General features: G+C 46.9%; 1 protein-coding gene across 1 annotated transcript in view; it reads left to right on the top strand.

The window, feature by feature from the left end:
- The window catches only part of Hint1l2 (histidine triad nucleotide binding protein 1 like 2), an 865,401-nt gene that overhangs the window by 806,600 nt on the left and 38,714 nt on the right, over nt 1–20,087 (top strand). The gene's annotated exons all lie outside the window — the stretch shown is intronic.

Raw genomic sequence — 20,087 nt, 5'->3', positions numbered from 1 at the left:
AAAATAGCATTTGCCACTTTGGGTCCCATTTTAGAATCTACTAAAAAAAAATAAATAAATAAAGTGTTCAATTCTTCAGTGGCTCTCAGGAGGCATCCTGGGTTAACATGAGATTTCATTCAACCTGAACCATTTCCCATGGTTCACAAACTCTTTTGTTTTACCTCTAAGGCTGTAGTTTGGAAGTCAAGTGGTAAACTTGGAAGTGATTTGAGAAAAAAACGGGAGGAAAGTATTATCAGGTCATGACGTTGGTGCATTTTTCTGCCCAGCGATAATATTTTTTGCAGTGTGTGTGTGTGTGTGTGTGTTGTGTGTGTATGTATATGTGTGTGTATGTGTGTGTGTTGTGTGGGTGTATGTGTGTATGTATATGTGTGTGTATGTGTGTATGTTGTGTGTATGTGTTGTGTCTGTGTGTGTGTGGTGTGTATATATGTTGTGTATGTGTGTGTGTATATGTGTGTGTATGTGTGTGTGTTGTGTGGGTGTATGTGTGTATGTATATGTGTGTGTATGTGTGTATGTTGTGTGTGTGTTGTGTCTGTGTGTGTGTGGTGTGTATATATGTTGTGTGTGTGTGTGTATGTATATGTGTGTGTATGTGTGTGTGTTGTGTGGGTGTATGTGTGTATGTATATGTGTGTGTATGTGTGTATGTTGTGTGTGTGTTGTGTCTCTGTGTGTGGTGTGTATATATGTTGTGTATGTGTGTGTATGTACATGTGTGTATGTGTGTATGTTGTGTGTGTGTGTGTCTGTGTGTGTGTGGTGTGTATATATGTTGTGTATGTGTGTGTTGTGTCTGTGTGTGTGTATGTATATGTGTGTATGTGTATGTTGTGTCTGTGTGTGTGTCTGTGTGTGTGTCTGTGTGTTGTGTGTCTGTGTGTCTGTGTCTATGTGTCTGTGTGTGTGTGGTGTGTGTATATGTGTGGTGTGTATGGTGTGTGTATGTGTGTGTGTCTGTGTGTGTCTGTGTGTGTATGTCTGTGTGTGTGTCTGTGTGTATGTGTGTGTGTCTGTATGTATGTGTGTGTGGGGTGTGTGTGTGTGCAGCTGTTATCTAATCCCTCAAAGGGGGAGTTACAGGTGGTAGAGCGCCTTCCCCCACCCCATGTGGGTGCTGGGAATGGAACCTGTGTCCTCTGTGAGAACAGCTCATGCTCTTCACCATCGAGCCATCCCCCCAAGCCCATTAATATTTTATTTGATAGAAAACCAGCTGCTTTTCTGGGCCGCTGACCCCTCTGGTTACAAGGAACTCTTGGCTCTTGAAGTTGCGGATGAGCTCCCAGAGCTTCATACAGATCCTGGCTTAGACGGAATTTCCTCCCTCAGATTCCGATCCCTGAACAACAACCCTGCGGTCCTCTCCAGTGGAGCCTCTCTACCAAGCATGGATGGCCCAGCACTCTCATGACCCCTAACCTGCCCTCCCTTATCAGGGGTTTATCTTCATAGACAAGGGCATTTCGTGTGTGTCAAGCCTAGATGTTTTAAAAGATGGAATCTAATAAATGGTATTTCCTTAGGGCTTTTTTTTTTTTTTCTTGCTCTGTTTTGAGCGGGGCAGATGCTTCTGGAGCAGAGCGTTTTACAGCATCCTCTCATCTTGGGCTGCCAAACCAGCTTGGAAAAGATACAGCCTTGCCTTTATGATCCTTTCAGAGGACTTTAGCCGGAATGCTGTTTGGAGCAGGTGGCCCGGGCTGATACAGCGCCAAACCAGTAACTTGGTGCAGTTTCTGCTGCTCGGCCCTGGTTTCCGGTTTTCACCTTGCAAAGCAGGAAAGGTGGAAAGTAAGTTATAGGAGGTGGCTGTGCTTACAGATGGGGCTAGTGTCTCTGGATTTATGTGCATGGGTGACCAGGCCTTTTGAGAGGCCCTGAAGTGACACCCACAGTGTTGCCCACCACTCTGGGAACACGACTCAGATTTACACACAGTGTATGCCAGTGGCACCAGGCATAGAGACTGACAGAAGAGAGTGGCTTGGTCGTAGTTTTTTCTCTCCCCAGAGGAAATCCCATGGGCATTTGGAGTTTTGACAGTAATTCAAAACAGCGGGCATTTCTAGTAAGCTCAGTAGGCTGTCTGCCCTGATAGCACCCAAAACCAAAGAGCCAGGGACACGACTCACCCCCTTCCTGTCCTCCCCACAGTCCTGCACCACGCCTGGAGATGCGATATTCCCCCAGTCTACGGGACTCGGTTTTAATGCAAATTAAGCTTGAGTCTAAATCATTGTTTTATATTGAAAACACCACAAACTTTGAGGATGCTGGAGGCTGGTGTTTTCCTTTTGATATCTCTCCTGCTTATCTTGGGATAAATAAAGTTAATATTGAGTGGGGTTGGGGGAGGGAGCAGACCCTAAATTCCCAGGGGAGTCAGCACGGATCCACATCCTAGAAACTGATCCACCTCTGGACTTTGAAGTTACGTAAGCAAGTAAACACTATAACGTTTGAGGTACTTTAACTGGCGTCTGCTGTTTCCAGCAGAAAGTGGCAGACAGGCCTGGATCTGCTCGCTACCTACAAATGTGCCGTGTTCCTCCTTTAATGAAGGTCTAGTTGGTCAGTATTATACACCAGATGAAAATTAAGCCATACCCTTAACTTGACTTTCTGACGCTTAAAAATGTGTCCTGGTGCCACAGTCTTTCACGGGCTCCACTTCCTCTCTCTCCTTCCGTGTTTATTCTGAGCCTCTGAGAGTTTATGAGAGTCTCAGTCAGTGTGGAGACAAAGGCGACATTTACTTCCTGGCGATGTGTTCCAAACGCACTCTCTGGTTGCAGGGCCCTCTCAACACTCATTTCTCAGCTCATTTATTTATTTAGGAGCTGCACAATCCCAGCCTTGTGCCTCTGTTGGGAAAAGACTCTACTGTGCTCACGTGGCAGTGACCCGTTTAGAAAGGTTTTGTCCCGGCCAAAGTCTCTTCTGCATTCCTAGGTCTCAATGGCACTCTTATTCTTACACAGAACCCACTGTCTCCCTCCACCTGGAAGCACTTGATTGAGTCACCAGCCCCCAGGGACAGGAGGAAGCAGGAGTCTAAATGGTACTTACACGGCCAGGTGACCTTCAATGAGCGGCGGTTTGAGAGCAAAACAGTTTTAAATGCGCAAAAGATTTGGTGTTGAGCCAACCTATTTCTTGCTCAGCTTTCCTGGGAAATTGGGAGTGCAGTGCTCACAGTGTGCGGGATCTAAAGAAGGAGGTGTGGCAAATGCAGGCATTTACATCCGTGGCTCTCAAAGGCTAGTGTCCACAAGAGACTGCTTTCCACTGGGAATAGCTTTGGTTCATTTGCAGGTCAAGAATGGCCCATAACTATAGTGAAAACTGCAGGTGTTCTAAAGGAAGCCTGGGTCAGTAGGACTCCGAGCAGAGGGAGGGGTCACCAATACACCCACAAAAGCTTCCACCCCAAATTTGTTCTTCCTACAAGAAGTGCAGGGACCGAGAGGGAGCAAACTGAGGGAATGGCCAACCAACGCCTGGCCCAACTTAAGACCCATCCCATGGGAGAGAGCCAAACTGTGACACTATTAATGATACTCTGCTATGCTTGCAGACAGGAGCCTAGCATAACTGTCTTCTCTACCCAGCAGCTGACTGAAACAGACCAGAGACCCACAGCCAAACATTCGATGGAACTTGGGAAGTCTTGTGGGAAACGTTGGAGGAAGGATTGAGGGCCCTAGAGGGGATGGGAACTACATAGGAAGACCAACAGAGTCAACTAACCTGGACCCTTGGGAGCTCCTAGAGACTCAACCACCAACCAGAGAGAGACCTAGGCCCCCGGTACATATATACTAGGCCCTGGAGATTTTACCAGTGAATGTTTGAGAACACTCCGATGGTCATTAACAAGAATCTTGAAAAGAGAAAAGACAATTTTCAGGGGTCTGATCTCTCCTCCAGGGTTGGTCCTAGGGATCAAACTCAGATTGTCAGGCCTAGCGACACCCACTCAGCCTTCTACCCAGCCTGGACTACTTAACTTCTGTAAGGCTTCAAATCTGTTGTCTCTGAGTTGGAGATGGTAGAGATGATTGTTTAAATAAAAGGTTTGTTTTATGAATAACGAGGGTGCGTCTCCAAGGTTCTTGGCAATGCTTGGCACTTGCTAACTTACCTAAGCTTATCTTAATGTTCATGTGTTGCCGTTTTTTTCCCAATAGATTCAGAGGCTCTCTTACAACTCAGACTTTTTCACATCACATAGCTTTAGAAACAGGAACACCAAATTAATAGTTCACACTAAGATCACCAGGGCCACCGGATATTGTGCGACCTCCCCTGCCTCCTCCCCAGTGACAATGGGAGGGGCATATTGAGAAATTTCCATCATTCAAGTTGTAGGGACCCTGGTGTCAGCTCAAGATACCCCTAGATCAAGTTCTCAGCACAAAGGATATTTATTTGTCCCAGAAGGACAGATGACAGGGATTAGGGACAAATACAGGAGATAAAGAGGGAGAAGGGGAAGGGAACAAGAGAGAGGGAGCAGACACAAAGGACTTCCTCTGAATAGAGAGGAGACAGATGTGGCCCATAGGCAAGTAGTGGTTTATAGGGTAAGTAGTGGTTTATAGGGTAAAAGGGAAACCCTGGGTGAGGATGAGGTGTTTAATTTTGATTGGGTATGTGTTTTTAAATATCTTTAGTTTTTTTTTCTTACAGTCCAGTTGTTATCCCCCTCCCGGTTCTCCCTCCAACAGTTCCTCCTCCCCTGTCTCCAAGAGGATGCTCCCAGACTCCTCACTCCACCAGGCCTCCCCCTCCCTGAGGCCTCGAGTCTCTCGAGGTTACGTATATCTTCTCTCACTGAGGCCAGACCAGGCATTCCCTCTGCTGTATATGTGTTGGGTTGCCTTGTATCAGGTAGTGTATGCTGCCTGGTTGGTGGCTCAATGTTTGAGAGGTCTTTGCTTCTTTTTTTTTTTTTTTTTTTTTTTTTTTTTTTCGGAGCTGGGGACCGAACCCAGGGCCTTGCGCTTCCTAGGTAAGCGCTCTACCACTGAGCTAAATCCCCAGCCCCACTGAGCTAAATCCCCAGCCCCTTGAGAGGTCTTTCGAGCCCAGGTTAATTGAGACTGCTGGTCTTCCTATGGGGTCGCCCTCCTCTTCAGCTTCTTCCAGCCTTTCCCTAATTCAGCCACAGGGGTCAGCAGCTTCTGTCCATTGGTTGGGTATAAGTATCCGTGGCTGACTTATTCAACTGCTTGGTGGGCATCTCAGAGGACAACCATGCTAGGCTCCTGTCTGTAAGCACACCATAGCACCAGTAACAGTGTCAGGCCTTGGAGCCTCCCCTTGAGATGGATCCCAAGTTGGACCGGTCATTGGACCTCCTTTCCCTCAGTCTCTTTTTTTGTCCCTGAAGTACTTTTAGACAGAAACAATTCTGGGTCAGAGTTTTTGACTGTGGGATGGCAACCTCATCCCTCCACTTGATGCCCTGTCTTTCTACTGGAGGTGGACTCTACAAGTTCCCTCTCCCCACTGTTGGGCATTTCACCTAAGGTCCCTCCCTTTGAGTCTGAGCCTCTCTCACTTCCCATGATTCTGGTACATTTTAGAGGGTTTGATTGAGCATGTTAATTAGGGCAACCAAGAGAGGTGGTTTGATAGCTGGACTTCAATACTTTGACAGCTGGACCCTGGTGGTCAGCCTCGGGAGGAGGAAGTGGCCAAATAAGAGAATAGGCCTTGGGGGCTGGATTCAGGACTGTAGTCTAATGGTTTTCAGGAAGGAGGAGGGGAGGAGGAGGGAATGCGGAGGGAGGACAAGGCTTGCCAGAGCCATGTTTCCTGTGCTTGGGCTGACCCTTCACACATCACAGGATTTTAGATTCTCTATCCACTCAGAAATATCCATCTTAGCCTTTCCGTAGTCTGTCATAGTTTGGTGCTAATGACAGTGAAAGTGGCCCTCGGGTAAATCTTTAGGAAACAGAGTAACCCTTTCCTGGTTTGTCTTCTTTTGCTGACCACTAACCACTCCACCTAACCACTAAGAACACTATGCTTCAAAGAAGGGAAAACATGCTTTCCTTGGTGGGGGGAAACATGCTTTTATTGGGGGGGAACATGCTTTTATTGGGGGGAACATGCTTTCATTGGGGAGGGGGGAGATACTTTCACTGGGGGAAGGGTCACAGATGATGTATCAGGAAGAAAATTCTCCTCAACAGAGGCAGGACCAAACATCCCCAGCTGCCCTTTCAAAGACTTTGCCCATAGATCTATCTGTCAGCAGATTTTACAGTCCTGATATTTGCAAAGAAGCCTGTGAGATTTTAGTCTACAGCCCCAAAATGCTGTGAGTTTCCTTTGTTTCCAAATGTGATATGTGAGAAGTTCATTATGGACTGCTCTTCAAACTGTTGGTCCTGGGATTGCTTAAGCATCCTGTTTTCCAGCTGTCTGTCTGTCTGTCCTCTTCTTTTCCCAGTCTCCTTGGCACTTTCTTTTCTGTGTCTCTGAACCTACACAGGATACATTAATAACACGACAATGATGTTTTTTTACTCTTGTGGTTTTGTCCGTAAGTGCCTCTAATATTAAAATCATCATCTTGAAAGGCAGGGACTGTATCAGGGGTCAGGAAAGAGCATAACTCAAACATCTTTAAGAAAAGAAAGGTCAAATGTGGTTTTAAGGTCATGGTCTCCCTTGGGCTAAGTTTCATATCCAATGGTTGTGACCATAGCTTGCTGGATTATTAATTTTCTCCTATGTAAGAAAAGACAGCATGTTGTATTTGAGGCTACAGACAAGTGAGGTGATGTGCAAGCTTAAAGACTTCTGCACGTTAAGAGAACAAATTAAAGGGCAACTTTTGGGATGCTGGAAATACTCTGTTCTCTTAGCGGAGGAGGGATGGCCACATAGGATGCACTGGGAATCTCAAAAACTGCGGAACAGACATTCAGATCTAGCAATGGACCAGAGAGATCATTCTAGGGAGGTACCAACTGATACAGGATAACGGGCTCCAACACCCTGGTCACCAGAAGAAAGAACAATTCCCGGTGTTTCAGCCACTTTCTCACATCCAGAGGAAGGTCAGGTCTTTCCTTCTTTCCAAAGAGCTGAGGCAGCCACAGAGTGTTGGATCCATGCTCACCTGAAAACACGCTGCGGCTCAGGTTGTCCGAGCACACAAGAACACCATCAGGAAGACAAGTCATCCTTGTTAACTGGCTTCTGCAGGGAAAGGTCAAGGGGGCAACTGTATATGTGGGTGTCTGCCCAGAAAGTCAGTTGTCACCAGACTGGATAGAGCTGGACCAAGGACAAAAAAAAAAAAAAAAAAAAAACCCTCCTACGATGGAAAACCAAATCTTATTTTATTTTAAGACTTTATTTGGGTTTTTGTTTGTTGTTTTTGTGTTTGCCTTTGAGACACGATTTCACTAGGTAGCCCTGGCTGGCCTATTAAGTCATTATGTGAAACCAGACTAGCCTCCAGCACACAGAGATCCACCCGCCTCTGCCTCCCGAGTGCTGAGGTTAAAGGCGCGTGCCACCGCACCTGGCATAGAGTTTACGTCTCATGTGATCACGTGATGTGCCTCATCTTATACAGGTGCCACTTGTGTCCTGCCATCTTGACGGGAGACAAATGCATCTCTATTCATTGCAGGTCATTGGTCTTTGGTGTTCTCTCCCGTCACCACAACAGATGTGAAGACACAAGAGATCTCCCCACCAGTGCCCCTGTCACTTTATCTCAGCTGCTCTTTCCTTTCCTCTATTATCATAGGAGCCACCACCAGTGACAAGGTCCTGGCTTCCCCAGAGCACAGGGTCATCAGGGTCTACCTACAGCACCTCCCTGCTTTCTTTCATTTCATTTTCCTGCCTGTCCATAATCTATAGCCTCCCTTGCCATCGGCATGCCGTCTGGCCCCCGGAATAGCTCAGAAACCGCTCCAATTGCTAAGAAACCCAGCTAGAAGGTTACTATGTATGGATGACGGCTTGGCCCATCCCACCTTTGGTTACAACTGAAGTTCACCTATTGTTTCATTCAAGGCTCTCCAGTGACTTGATGCTGGTTACTCCCAGTTTTGCCTATCACGCGATCATTAACGTGCCCTTGTTACTTGGCTTGGGTGGTCTGGGTGTCTCTCTCCTCTTTCTACCTGTTTCCATCAGCCCGTATTCAAAGCCCATCTCTCCTGCAAATTCTTTTCTGAACTGTAAACTCAAAACATTTTCTCATGACACATCATTGTTTGTTTGTTTGTTTTTTCCCCTTTGCCTCAGGGTAACCTGGGGACTTAATTAGTCTTTAGTGTTTCTTTGAATGGTGAGTGAGACCATTCTTAGAGGCAGAAGAGAAGATAGAGTCTTGGAGGCAGAATTCTGGCAGCGACCTGTTTTTCTGTCTTAACTCCCTGTGGGTGGGGTGGTGGACTCCTTGGGAGTATGGAACTTATTTCTCATCCTGAGACCCCTTGAAACTCTCACACAGACGACGGAGTGTGCTGGAGTGAGGGGCTGACTGATGGTTTCTCACTGATTTGTATTTCTGTCTTCCCCTGTTCTCTGTGTCCCACTTCTGCATCTCTTGGTAATCTCTGGACTCAGCAGACAACGAATGTGTGCCCACCCCTCTTTTGTCTAGTTCTTGAACATAAAACAAAATCAACGAATGATCTGTGCTGGCAAAACTGAATGGTGTTTCAGGACAGGTTTGAGCTGAGATTCAGACCAATCCCGTTTGCATTTGCTTTGCTTTCGTAGCTGGATGCCAGCAGCACTGTCCTCTGTGAAATGTATGTCTTGTGGAGGTCCCAGGCCACTTTGATGTGTTCTCTTTCCTCACCTCTCCCCTGCCCAACACTCCACAACACACCAACACTCCCTACTTAATTTGCAACTACCAATAACTGTCCGATGCTCGGCATAACTCATAGGCAGGGTTGATGAAACTGACACCAGCTACAGGCAGAATCCTCCCAGAGGATGATCTACTTCCCAGGCCAACCATTGCCCCTACTAAGAGAGATGCTGCCCCCAACTCAAGGAACCTGTGACAAGCTGGGATGATCTTCTGATCAGCGATAGCTTTGATGGGATGTCATAGTCCCTGTCCCTCTTGACTCTGCCACATTTTTCCCGGAAGCTGGCATGGTGTCGATATTGTCTGCTAACAGTGAGGGGCTTCAATGCCCACCAGAGCTCTGTGATTCTCGGGGTCCACATTACCATGGGGCTCTGCTGCGCTTATGCTCTTTCAAAAGCAGCGGAGAGTCTCTGGCCCCATCAGAGTGCTGCATGCACGCTAGGAAATCCTTGTTTAGTTTTCAGATTCGTGCATGAAACTCACCAAGAGCTCTGCTTCTCGAGGGAGTGGACCTCTGGGGCGTTGGCAGTCTTGAGCAGCTGTTGAGGGATTTCTGAATTCTGTATACACATTCGTTCCCACGAAGGGCTCCAAGAACATCTAAACTCTTTCACTGTCTTCTTTCTGCTCTGGCATCTGGGCTCTCACAAGCATTGCTTCAGTTGTCCTGAGCTCGGTCAGTAAAGGCTGTCCCTTTGAGCACCATGTTAATGGGATGCGTTCTGGTTGATCAAATACATTTCTCCGTACTTCAGAATTGTCTTACTATGGCTTCTAATGATTGTCACGGGCCTCTGTCTATTATTTAGCTCATGTCATGGTGGTGTACTGATAGAAAAGGCCATGCTCCTGTTGGAAACTGGAAATTATGGAAAAATGCCAGGCATTGTGTGTGTGTGTGTGTGTGTGTGTGTGTGTGTGTGTGTGTGTGTGTGAGAGAGAGAGAGAGAGAGAGAGAGGGAGAGAGAGAGAGAGAAAGAGACAGAGACAGAGAGAGACAGAGATAGAGAGACAGAAAGACAGAGGCAGCAGAGGGGATAAAAATATATATTATGTATATTTAATACATGTAACATGTTTGCGTATTAACATGTGTAGAGAGCTGCTTCCCTTGACTCTTCAGCCACAAGAGTTCAAATTGTTTTCTCTAAGGAGAAGGAAACTGAGAGAGAAGAGGACAGCCAACCTCCCAAAGGAGATCTCTTGCACAGACACAATAGCCACTGAGTCATGTCCTGGCTTCTGGCCTGACACCGGGGATTCATCTTAGGTTTCCCCAGGTCATAGAGGCAAGCAGATGTCCACAGCTGTTTCCAGGCATCTGCGGAGACAGGCTGAACCAAAGTTACACTCGAGAGGCAGAGCCAGGTTCCTGTCCCAAGGAATTCATCCCCAAACACTTCAAGAATGCAGCCTTTGAAAGTCCTGACTGGTACATTTGAACTTCCAGCTGCTTCAGGAACAGAAAGTAACCCCCAGAGACAAAAACACCCTCAAATCAAGGGAACAGCACAGTCTTAACTTTGGACTGAACAGTGAGGAATTTGGAAGTTTGTCCTTATAAATTCGACAACATTTGGAAGAGCTCCACGATCTCTCGGAATCTCCGTTATGAAATGCATGTGGAGTTTTCCTCTCAGCCTGGTTCTGGACGGCTGCGCCAGGCAAGCTCATCAACTCCCTAAGAGTTCAGAGCCCCTATCTCCCACTCCGAAGTGTCAGGAGTGCATGCTGAGATCCCAATTGAAACAAGCCGATGGACAGGCAAAAGTGGGGATACTGGCCTAGCCCCTATGAACACAGAAAGTTGGTTTGTAATATTCTTCAACCAAAGAGTCTTTGTAACAGCCATCAGTCTGACGAGACTGAAAACTGCCACAGAGAAATGTTTACCCTCCTGGCTCTCCTTGCCCTGGCAAGATCAAGGGCAGATCAAAACCTGCTGGGTGTGAAGGAGCCGGATGAGGGAGCATGTATACATGGCTGCATTTGCCTGTAGCGGTCAGAAGAGGGCCTCAGTCACTCTGGAGCTAGAGTCAAGTCACCACTTGTTATGGGTGCCGGGAACTGAACTTGGGTCCTCTGGAGGAACGGTGTGTACTCTTTTCTTTTCTTTTCTTTCTTTCTTTTTTTTTTTTTTTTGGTTCTTTTTTTCGGAGCTGGGGACCGAACCCAGGGCCTTGTGCTTCCTAGGTAAGCGCTCTACCACTGAGCTAAATCCCCAGCCCCAGTGTACTCTTAATCAGTAGCCATGCTTCTTCCACTCCGGCCTCTGTCTATTCCCTGAGGTGGTGTCTCGCCGTTGAACCTAGACTTTTTTCAAAGACTGTTCTAGTTGGCCAGATTATTCAGAGGATCCCATGTCTACCCCTGAGTGTTAGAATTTCAGGCGAGTGACCACAGCCACTCAAGACTTGAGTGGATTCTAAGGATCCAAACTCAGATTCAGCTCTAAGGGCTGGGCCACCTCCCAAGTCTCTTAATATCAGCAATTTAAAAACCAAACATTCTAACATGGTATAGCCTAATCTGGTACCTGGTGAGGAAGGATGGTGGGAAAGTACTAGAAGTCTTTGTTTCCACCACTGAGTCACTATGTATCTGCAAGAGTAGAAAACACTGCAACTCGTGACATACGACAGTCTCAAGTCAAAGCCAAGGGTTCCAGGCTGTTTGTTGGTAAGGCCTGGAGCCGGGGCCACTCAGAGCAAAGTGTGCACGCTGCACATTCAGAAGCAAGGCTGTCATGAGGTCCCACAATGCACCAGGACACACCGGCAAACAAGAGCCACACCTGGAAGGCAGACTTCGTATGACCTCATTGACACCTGGAAACCAGAACATCTGTGCTCAAAAGCAGAGAGGAGAACGGTGGTTATCAGGGTTGGGGAGGAAGGAACGGGAATGGAATGTTAGTAACAATGTGGCCCCTGAGCCAAGATCAGTGAATTTAAGAAGTTATCATGTAACACAGTGGCAGGAGTTAATAACACTCCATTGTCTTCTTGAAATTAATAGGAACAGGTTTGTAAAGATTTCCAATCATACACAGAAAATGAGTAAGGTCCCTAGGCTAACTTAGCTATTACATAAAGATATACATTTCAAAACAATGTGTTTATATGTACATACATGTAATACGCATATGAAGATACAATTAAAAACCCAGGAAATTCTGACTCCTGCACCTGCTGGCCGTCATCTTGTGACATTGGCACGACTCCATCTTTGATGAGAAGATACATACAGTCAAGTGTGGGGCCTAGCACACCGCTGCTGCTTGCTAAATGGCAGACAAGGAGGAACACAAGGGAGGCCATTTCTGCTGATAGCATCATGCCTCTAGTGAGTCTACTGTGTCTTTATTTGAATTTGGTGCCTGAAAGCTTGGTTAAACACGAGTCCGCCATTCTTCTCCGTGGATCTCTGCTTCTCTGAAGGGTTTGATCCCTTCACATTCAACCCATTTTCTGCCTTTGCATCTTACCCTCCCTAGCCCATGCCCCGCAATCCCATACCGCACCAGCGATCAGTTTGGTAAACTCAGCAATCGTTATCGCTAGGGTTTCTTCAAAGCACTCTTTCTTGGGAGCCAACACAGATGTCTGAAAACAAACACACAATCATTGTAGACAATAATACAGACAAGCAGTAAACAGAGGTTATAATAATAAAAACCCCTCCAAATCTTTCCACCCAGACATAGCCGCAAAAGCATCCAGAGGTCCCTCCGCGCGTGTGCCTATGTGTATGCACACCTGTGCGTTTGAAACACTTGATTTCTGCTTTCATGGCTCATTCTCTCCAAACATCTATTAGACTATGTACAGATAGAGTTGCGATCTGCAGCACTATGAACAGTAGTTCTCCATGGCTCATGTACATAAGATGCTTACGAGCTCCTTAGGAAGTGTGGGCATCCTTGCTGCTGTTAGCACTGTGATGGGAGGGAGGACCTTGCGGACTTAGTCAGTGTTTCCTGAGAACAACCGGCTGGGGGGAAGTACACGAATGTGCTGTATCTTTTAAAGACCTCTAGTACACATTGCCCACATCCTCACAATCTACAAATCTATGATCCCTCTGACATGAAGGGGGGTGGGGGGGAGGCTGGTTCTCTTTATGCTCAAGTCAGTACTAACTTGGGGGCAGTGTGTTTTAAATTTTTCTAAACTTATAGTCTTTTTAAAAAAATATTTATTTTTATGTGTGTGGGTGTTTTGCTTGTATGTGTGTGTCTGCACAACACACGTGTGCCTGAGGAGACCAGAAGAAGGCATCATAACCCCAGGAACTGGAGTCACAGGTAGTTGTGAGTCATTGTGTGGCTACTGGAGATCAAACCCAGATTGTCTCCAAGAGCGGCCAGTGCTCTTAACTGCTGAGCCATCTCTCTAGCCCCTATATTTCTTATTTTTATTATCTGATTTTTGTTGTTGTTGTTGTTGTTACCGCTTTGGGCCGTTTTCCCACTTGGGTGTTTCTTATGATAGATCGAGTTGTTTAAACTTCCTGTCTGTGAACAGCAGCTGCCGTTAACCTGCACCCAGAGAGCATTCTTCATGCTGCTTCAGAGCAATAGCCAGGGAATGAGGTGATGGAGGCAGAGCTAGCTTGACAGGGCCTGTAAAGGACAGAGGTCATTCTTCTAACACAGCTGAGAGGGTTGTCCTTGTAGAGCTGCCAGCTCAGTGCATGGCTGTGGCTGGACACCGGATTTAGATGGCACAGGGTGAAGAGGTGGTGGTGCCGGGCCTAGGGGACCCTGCATCAGCCACACTCAAAGACCCCCTTAGCGATGCAGACTGTCAGAGTCCTGCTGGAGAGACTCACAAGCACATGGTGCTGTATTTACCCTGGAGCATAAAATTCACTGAGAAAATAAGTGACACTTCAGCGGGGTTGTCCACCTTAGTCTGCAGCCATCGATCCACCCATAACACGACACTTTTTTTTGCTTTTCAAGACAAGGTTCCTCTGTGTAGCCTTAGCTATCCTTGAACTCAGAGATCTGCCTACCTCTGCCTCCCGAGCGGTAGGTTGAAAGGCACCCGCCATCTGGCTACTCTTACTTTTCTGAACAGAAACCCTGTACCCAGGACACAGCCACCACAATCCTACGCTCTGCCTCTGTGAACCAGGCCGTAAGTGAAATCATACAACCTAGTTACTGTGCATCTTTCGAGTTTCACTTAGGAGAGTGTCCTTGGAATTCCATGCAAAAGCAGCACATCTGAGAATCCTCTTCATCATTAGGGCTGAATAATATTACGTTGAGTGTGTGCCTGTCCAATTCTGTCTCCACTTACGTAGTAATGGAACGCTTTATAATTCAAAGAGCAAGGAATACAGACTCACAGGGCTGGATTCAAAGGCAGCTTTTCAATGAGACATACTGCGGTGGGGCCTCTCTCGAGATGTGTCCTCTGCAGTCACACCCTTGGCGTATTTCTTAGTGTCCAGATCTCTTTTTTGAAAGATACTGTAGCCAGATTGGATTGGGGCCCCATCTACCCATGTGGCCTTATTGTTTCTTGATCTCTTCTTAAAGGCTCTGTAACCAAAATCAGGGGGCTAGGACTTCAACACACATGCCTTAGAGAGGGGGTTGCAAACCCGCTCATGATGTTGACTTTCCGGTTTCCTTGACATTTGAGACGCTTGCATTTCCTCCTCTGTCCACCAGAGGGTAATCGTCTAAAGTGGTTCTGTGAGATCCTAGCGGTCCTGCGGAACGATTATGCAAATGTTGACCTTTACTATTTCAGTCTAATTTTAAAAAACCTAAACACGTTAGAAATAGTTAACCCTTGTGCTTTTTATTGGCACTGATTATTATTCATTCAAGTCGGAACAGGTCTTTCTCTTTGTGGGTTCAAGATCCTAGGGTAATAATTTTCAGTATTGGATTCAATGGTTTGTTTGTTTGTCTTTCTTTCTGTTTTCTTTTCATCCCGGAGACAGCACCTGTAAAATATCTACCAGCTAAGCCATGTGCGTCATGTCGCATGGGATCTTCAATCAGTACTGCAGACATGTGAGTTCCCTTGGAGATGGACGGCCCTGTGCATTATGGGATGTCGAGTCTTCCCATTTCTGACAGAACCCATTAAATACCAGCAGCATACTTCTTTCCTTTGTGACAGTCACAAAAACCAAAACAACGACAAAAAAAAAAAAAACCCAAACCCCCAAAAGCCAAAACCAAAACCAAATGTCTTCATACAGTACAAGATATCCCCCAGGGGACAAAATCTCACTCCTCCCTGACTGACTCCTGAGCTGATGAAATTTGTTTATTGTGCTATCCTCCAAGAGAGCCTCCATTCCAGTCCTGCCCTCTTTGTCCCAGGTCTGAAAACTTCCCTCCACCCCTCCCAAGCTGGTCTATACTGTGTAGTCTCCTTTCGATTCACTTGGGTCAAAAGCTGATGCCTTGTTAATTTTTCTTTTGCGGTAACAAAACACCGTGACCAAGGTCACCTACTGAAGTAAGCATTCATGCGTGCCTATGGTTTCAGAGGGTGAGCCATGGCCAGCGCTGGGTGGGTGGGTAATTACGACATCAGGTAGACAGACGCGGTGCTGGGACAGTATCTGGGAGCTTACATCTGATCCACAAGCATGAGGCAACATGGCCTGTGACTGTTTCCATCTCCTTTTAAGTCCCACCACATGGATGCGATAACAAACGAGAGGGAGAGAGAGAGGGAGAGAGAGAGGGAGAGAGAGAGAGAGAGAGAGAGAGAGAGAGAGAGAGAGAGAGCAAACAGGCCTTTGAAACCATCTCCAGTAACCTGCCTCCAACAAGACCACACCTCCCAATCCTTTTCAAACAGGTCCATCAGCTGGAGACCAAGTATTCAAATAAGGTTTTTGTTTTGTGTGTGTGTATGGGGGTCTTCACTGACTGACCCTGTGTGTCAGTGCTGCTTGATAGAAGACAGCACAGCAAACATTGGTGGTTGGTCATAGTGGTCTCTGATGTATGAATGAGGAACATGGAACTTTGGAAACCCATGGCAAGGTGGCAGGTGGTCCTGAGCCACCTTTAGCCCACGTGTCACGTGTCTGTGTCTTTTTTTTTTAAAAATTTATTAATTTATTTTATGTGAGTACACCATCACTGTCTTCAGACACACCAGAAGAGGGCATCAGATCTCATTACAGATGGTTGTGAGCCACCATGTAGTTGCTGGGATTTGAACTCAGGACCTCTGGAAGAGGAGTCAGTGCTCTTAACCCCTGAGCCATCTCTCCAGCCCACGTGTCTGTGTCTTAAGTACACCTCTTCCTGTTGCTGAGTACGTTTGCCTGTCTGGATGGCGGACTACACCAGGCAGAGGCACTTTCTAGGAGGCCAAGAACCAGTCTCTGTGGCTGATTCAGCATCCTCTCTCCTTTTGGCTGGGTGAGACAGCTCTTAAAAGTCCTTAGTGAGTGGGGGAGCCATTGTAGCTACTCCTCACAGAAGTCTTCATCTACATGGATACTGCACAGGGCTCTCGCAGGAGGCAGAACTGTGCTTCATTTAGACCCTATCCCTATGATTTGATCTTTCCCTTTGAGATACAGGGTACATAAGATGCACCAAGAGACACAGTGTGGTTTCCATGGAAACGGGAGAGCTGAGCCTCTCTGAGGCCAGCAAGATGCATCTGTGTGGTGGGACTTGAAAGGAGATGAAAACAGTTCACAGGCCTCAGGTTTCTATGTGTACAGGGACACACTCCTACTCCACACTTAGCAGGGTGACTGTGGTATCTCCAAGAGAGCCAGCCTGTGTGGACAGCTAATGAGACAGGCAGTCTGTTATCTGCCCTTTCACTGCTTCCTTGAATTGAGAAGGAGTTGTATAGGTAACTGTATTCCAACTGTTTTGGGGGCCACAGGTACTACAAAGAGAGACTCTCACCCTCAGCATGGGATCTCTGTAGCTCTGTGGCTTGAACCAGAATGGTGGGGAGATGGCACTGAGAACTGTGTGTGGTGCATTTGTGTATCTGTGTGTGTATGTATGTATGAGTGGTATATGATGCATACGTTTGTGTGTGTCATGGTGTGTGTGTATGGTGTGTGGCATGTGTGTTTGTGGTGTTTGTGTATGAGTGTGGCATATATGTGTGTGATGTATGTTGACATGTATGTGTAGTATGTGTGTACTATGCGTGTGTATGTATGTGGTATATGTGTGTGTGGTATGTGTGTTGTGTGTGTATGTATGGTATGTGTGTATCTATGCATGGCGTGTTTATGTGATGTGTGTATGTGATTGTTTTGTTGTGTATATGTGGTGTGTGTGGTGTATTTATATGTATGTGTATGTGTGTGTGTGTATGTGTGGTATATCTGGTGTGTGTGTGTATGTGTGTGTGTATGTGTGGTATATGTGGTGTGTGTGTATGTCTGGTGTATGTGGTATGTGTGGTCTATTTATATATATGTGTGTGTGTGTGTGTGTGTGTGGTATGTGTATGTGTGTGTGTATGTATGTGTGGTATATGTGGTGTGTGTGTGTGTATGTGTGGTATATCTGGTGTGTGTGTGTGTGTGTGTATGTGTGTGTGTATGTGTGTGTGTTACCTGTACTAGTACAGAGGACACCTTCCAGGAGTCAGTTCTTCCTCCCACCCTCCACCTCTGTTTCTCTGCTTCTTAGCGTTATACTCCTGGCTGGTGCTTGAGCTTTGGGCCATTCTTCTGCCTCTCATCTCCCTGAGGAGCACTGGGATTACAGACGTGGACCAATGCACGCAGCTTTCAAAGTGGGTCCCAGGGACCAACCTCGGGTCGTCAGGCTTGTGCAGCAAACATTCACCGTGGAGCCATTCCATGGCTCTCTTGTATTTTTTAATCTACACGCACATCCTAATTTTTTTCATTCCTTAGAGCATGACCTATAAATTATTTCAGTTCAAGCCTCAAAGCTTATGCCCTTTTATTATCCATATTAAGAATGTCCCCATCTTAGCACATTTTCATTCAAACAAATTGTGTTTTAGAATTTCACCCTTAATCATAATCTCTCTTCCTCTCCTCCTCCCCCCTCTTCCTCCCTCCCTCTTCTCATTACCATTCTCTTCACTTCTTACTTGGGGGAAGACCTGTTCTAGTTTGTAGCCCTGGCTTGTCAGCCATGGTACGACGGCCTTCAAGTGTGTGCAGGGTAGGAGCTGGGGAGACGGTGCAAGCGTCACCTTGGGTTGCATCGGATCACCTGAAGGTCCCATCCCCTCAGTGTTAACTTGGCCACGATCTCTACCCATCCTGCCTGAAACACCTGGGTTGTTATTCCTTCTCAAGTATAGCGTGCAGTCTACTTATCCTGATTGTCAGTGTGATGGTTTCTATATGCTTGGTCCAGGGAGTGGCCCGATTAGAAGGTGTGGCCCTATTGGAGTAGGTGTGTCACTGTGGATGAGGGCTTTAAGACCCTCATCCTAGCTTCCTGGACACCAGTCTTCTGCTAGCAGCCTTCAGATGAAGAGGTGGAACTCTTAGCTCCTCCTGCGCCACACCTATCTGGATGCTGCCATGTTCCTCCCTTGATGATAATGGACTGAACCTCCGAACCTGTAAGCCAGCCTCAAAGAAATGTTGTCCTTATAGGAGTTGCCTTGGTCATGGTGTCTGTTCACAGCAGTAAATCCCTAACTAAGCTCAATTGAGACAGTCAGCCTGAGTCTTGAGACAGGCCTCTGAGCGTGTCTGTGAAGATGTTTCCAGAGACTTAACAGAGGTGGGAAGACCCATCCTGAATGTGGACTGAATGAAAAGGAGAAAGAAACAAAATATCAGTGTTCGTCTTGCTGAGCGGAGGGAAACATCTTTGTCCCGCTTCAGCTAGAGCCACTGTCACTGCCTTCCCTTCCCTGCTGTGATGGAACCTGAGCAAACCTTTCTTTTCTAAAACTGCTTTCTGGTATTTTGTCATAGCAACGAGAAAAAGAACTAACACCATCGGCTTTCTGCTACTGTTACAAATACCTAAGATAATTGGCTTACAAAGAGAGGACGTTGGCTTGGGACCACAGTTTGGGAGTCCCCAGTTCATGATTATTTGACTCTGTTGCTTTGGGTTCTAGTGATACAGACACAGATCAGAGTCCTGGGGAGCACCCGCTGAAGAACTTTCCAGGTCTCTGCATCCTCTGGGAGAGAACTGTAAGACAGGCATGTGGCCAGGCAATAGATACAGAAATAGCTCATCAAGGAAGAGAAACACCGGTGAAAGTGTGGGGATGGGCTAGTGAGTGGTGAACTGGCATCATCGGGCATCTAAGGTCAGGGCCCTTCAGAGGGCATCAGCACCTACCCAGCATGCACTTGTGTATCGAGGTCTTTCCTATGTAGCTCCAGGTGAGAGGGGCTTTAGTCATTTTCTGTCATCTGGATTTTTTCACGCTCACCTCGATACTGCTTTCTCCAGTCCCTGCTGTACCCCTGAACGGGAAACCTCTCCTTTCGTGGCCAGGATGTCAAAGACAGAATGAACGGGCTGAGGCTGCACCATCCATTTTGGGGGGTACTCAACTAAAGACCTCCCTGTGGGCTTCCCCTGCCCCCCTCCAAAAGCTTCCACCACCTCCTTATAACACCTCCCTGGAGATCGAACATGCAAGCTGCACTCCCAGGGCAATCCTGAGCAAGTAACTTGGGGAGTCATTAATGGACTCTGGAGCTCTTAAGTATGTCTGCTTCCACAGTTGCCTGCTGTGGGGACATGGCAACTGCCTGTTCAGCAGACAAGAGTATGCCACTGGTGGTCATAGAAACCACGGAGGATAAAGGCTGAAGGAATGGGTCGAATGGAGCAGAAGAGGACCTGGGAACTTAGCTAAAAGGTACAAGCCTCTGGTCTCTCTCCTTTCTTAAAAAATAAGGTTGAGTTGCTTCTGCTCAGGTGGCTAGATTTTGGGTAAGGGGCCTCCAAAACTTTCCCAAGTACGTTGAGTGCCCTGATGCACTGTTGACTCTCCTCCACTCACGTTGTCTTGTGTGAGTGCTCTGTGTGTGTGTGCTTCTAAGTATGTGTCTGTGTGTCCAGGTGCGTGTGTGTGTGTGTGTGTGTGTGTGTGTGTGTGTGTTTGTGTGTGTGTGTGTATGTGTGCGTGCACGCGGGCATTTTTCCTTGTTGGGAGCAATGCCCTTGAAACCCTCCACTATTGATGTTAATATTTTGGTTAAAAATATGGAAACCATTTCC

The sequence above is a fragment of the Rattus norvegicus genome, chromosome 12, assembly GCF_036323735.1.
Source record: "Rattus norvegicus strain BN/NHsdMcwi chromosome 12, GRCr8, whole genome shotgun sequence".
NCBI lineage: Eukaryota > Metazoa > Chordata > Mammalia > Rodentia > Muridae > Rattus > Rattus norvegicus.
The sequence above is the reverse complement of the archived record's forward strand: the minus strand, read 5'-3'. Positions and strand labels throughout refer to the sequence as shown.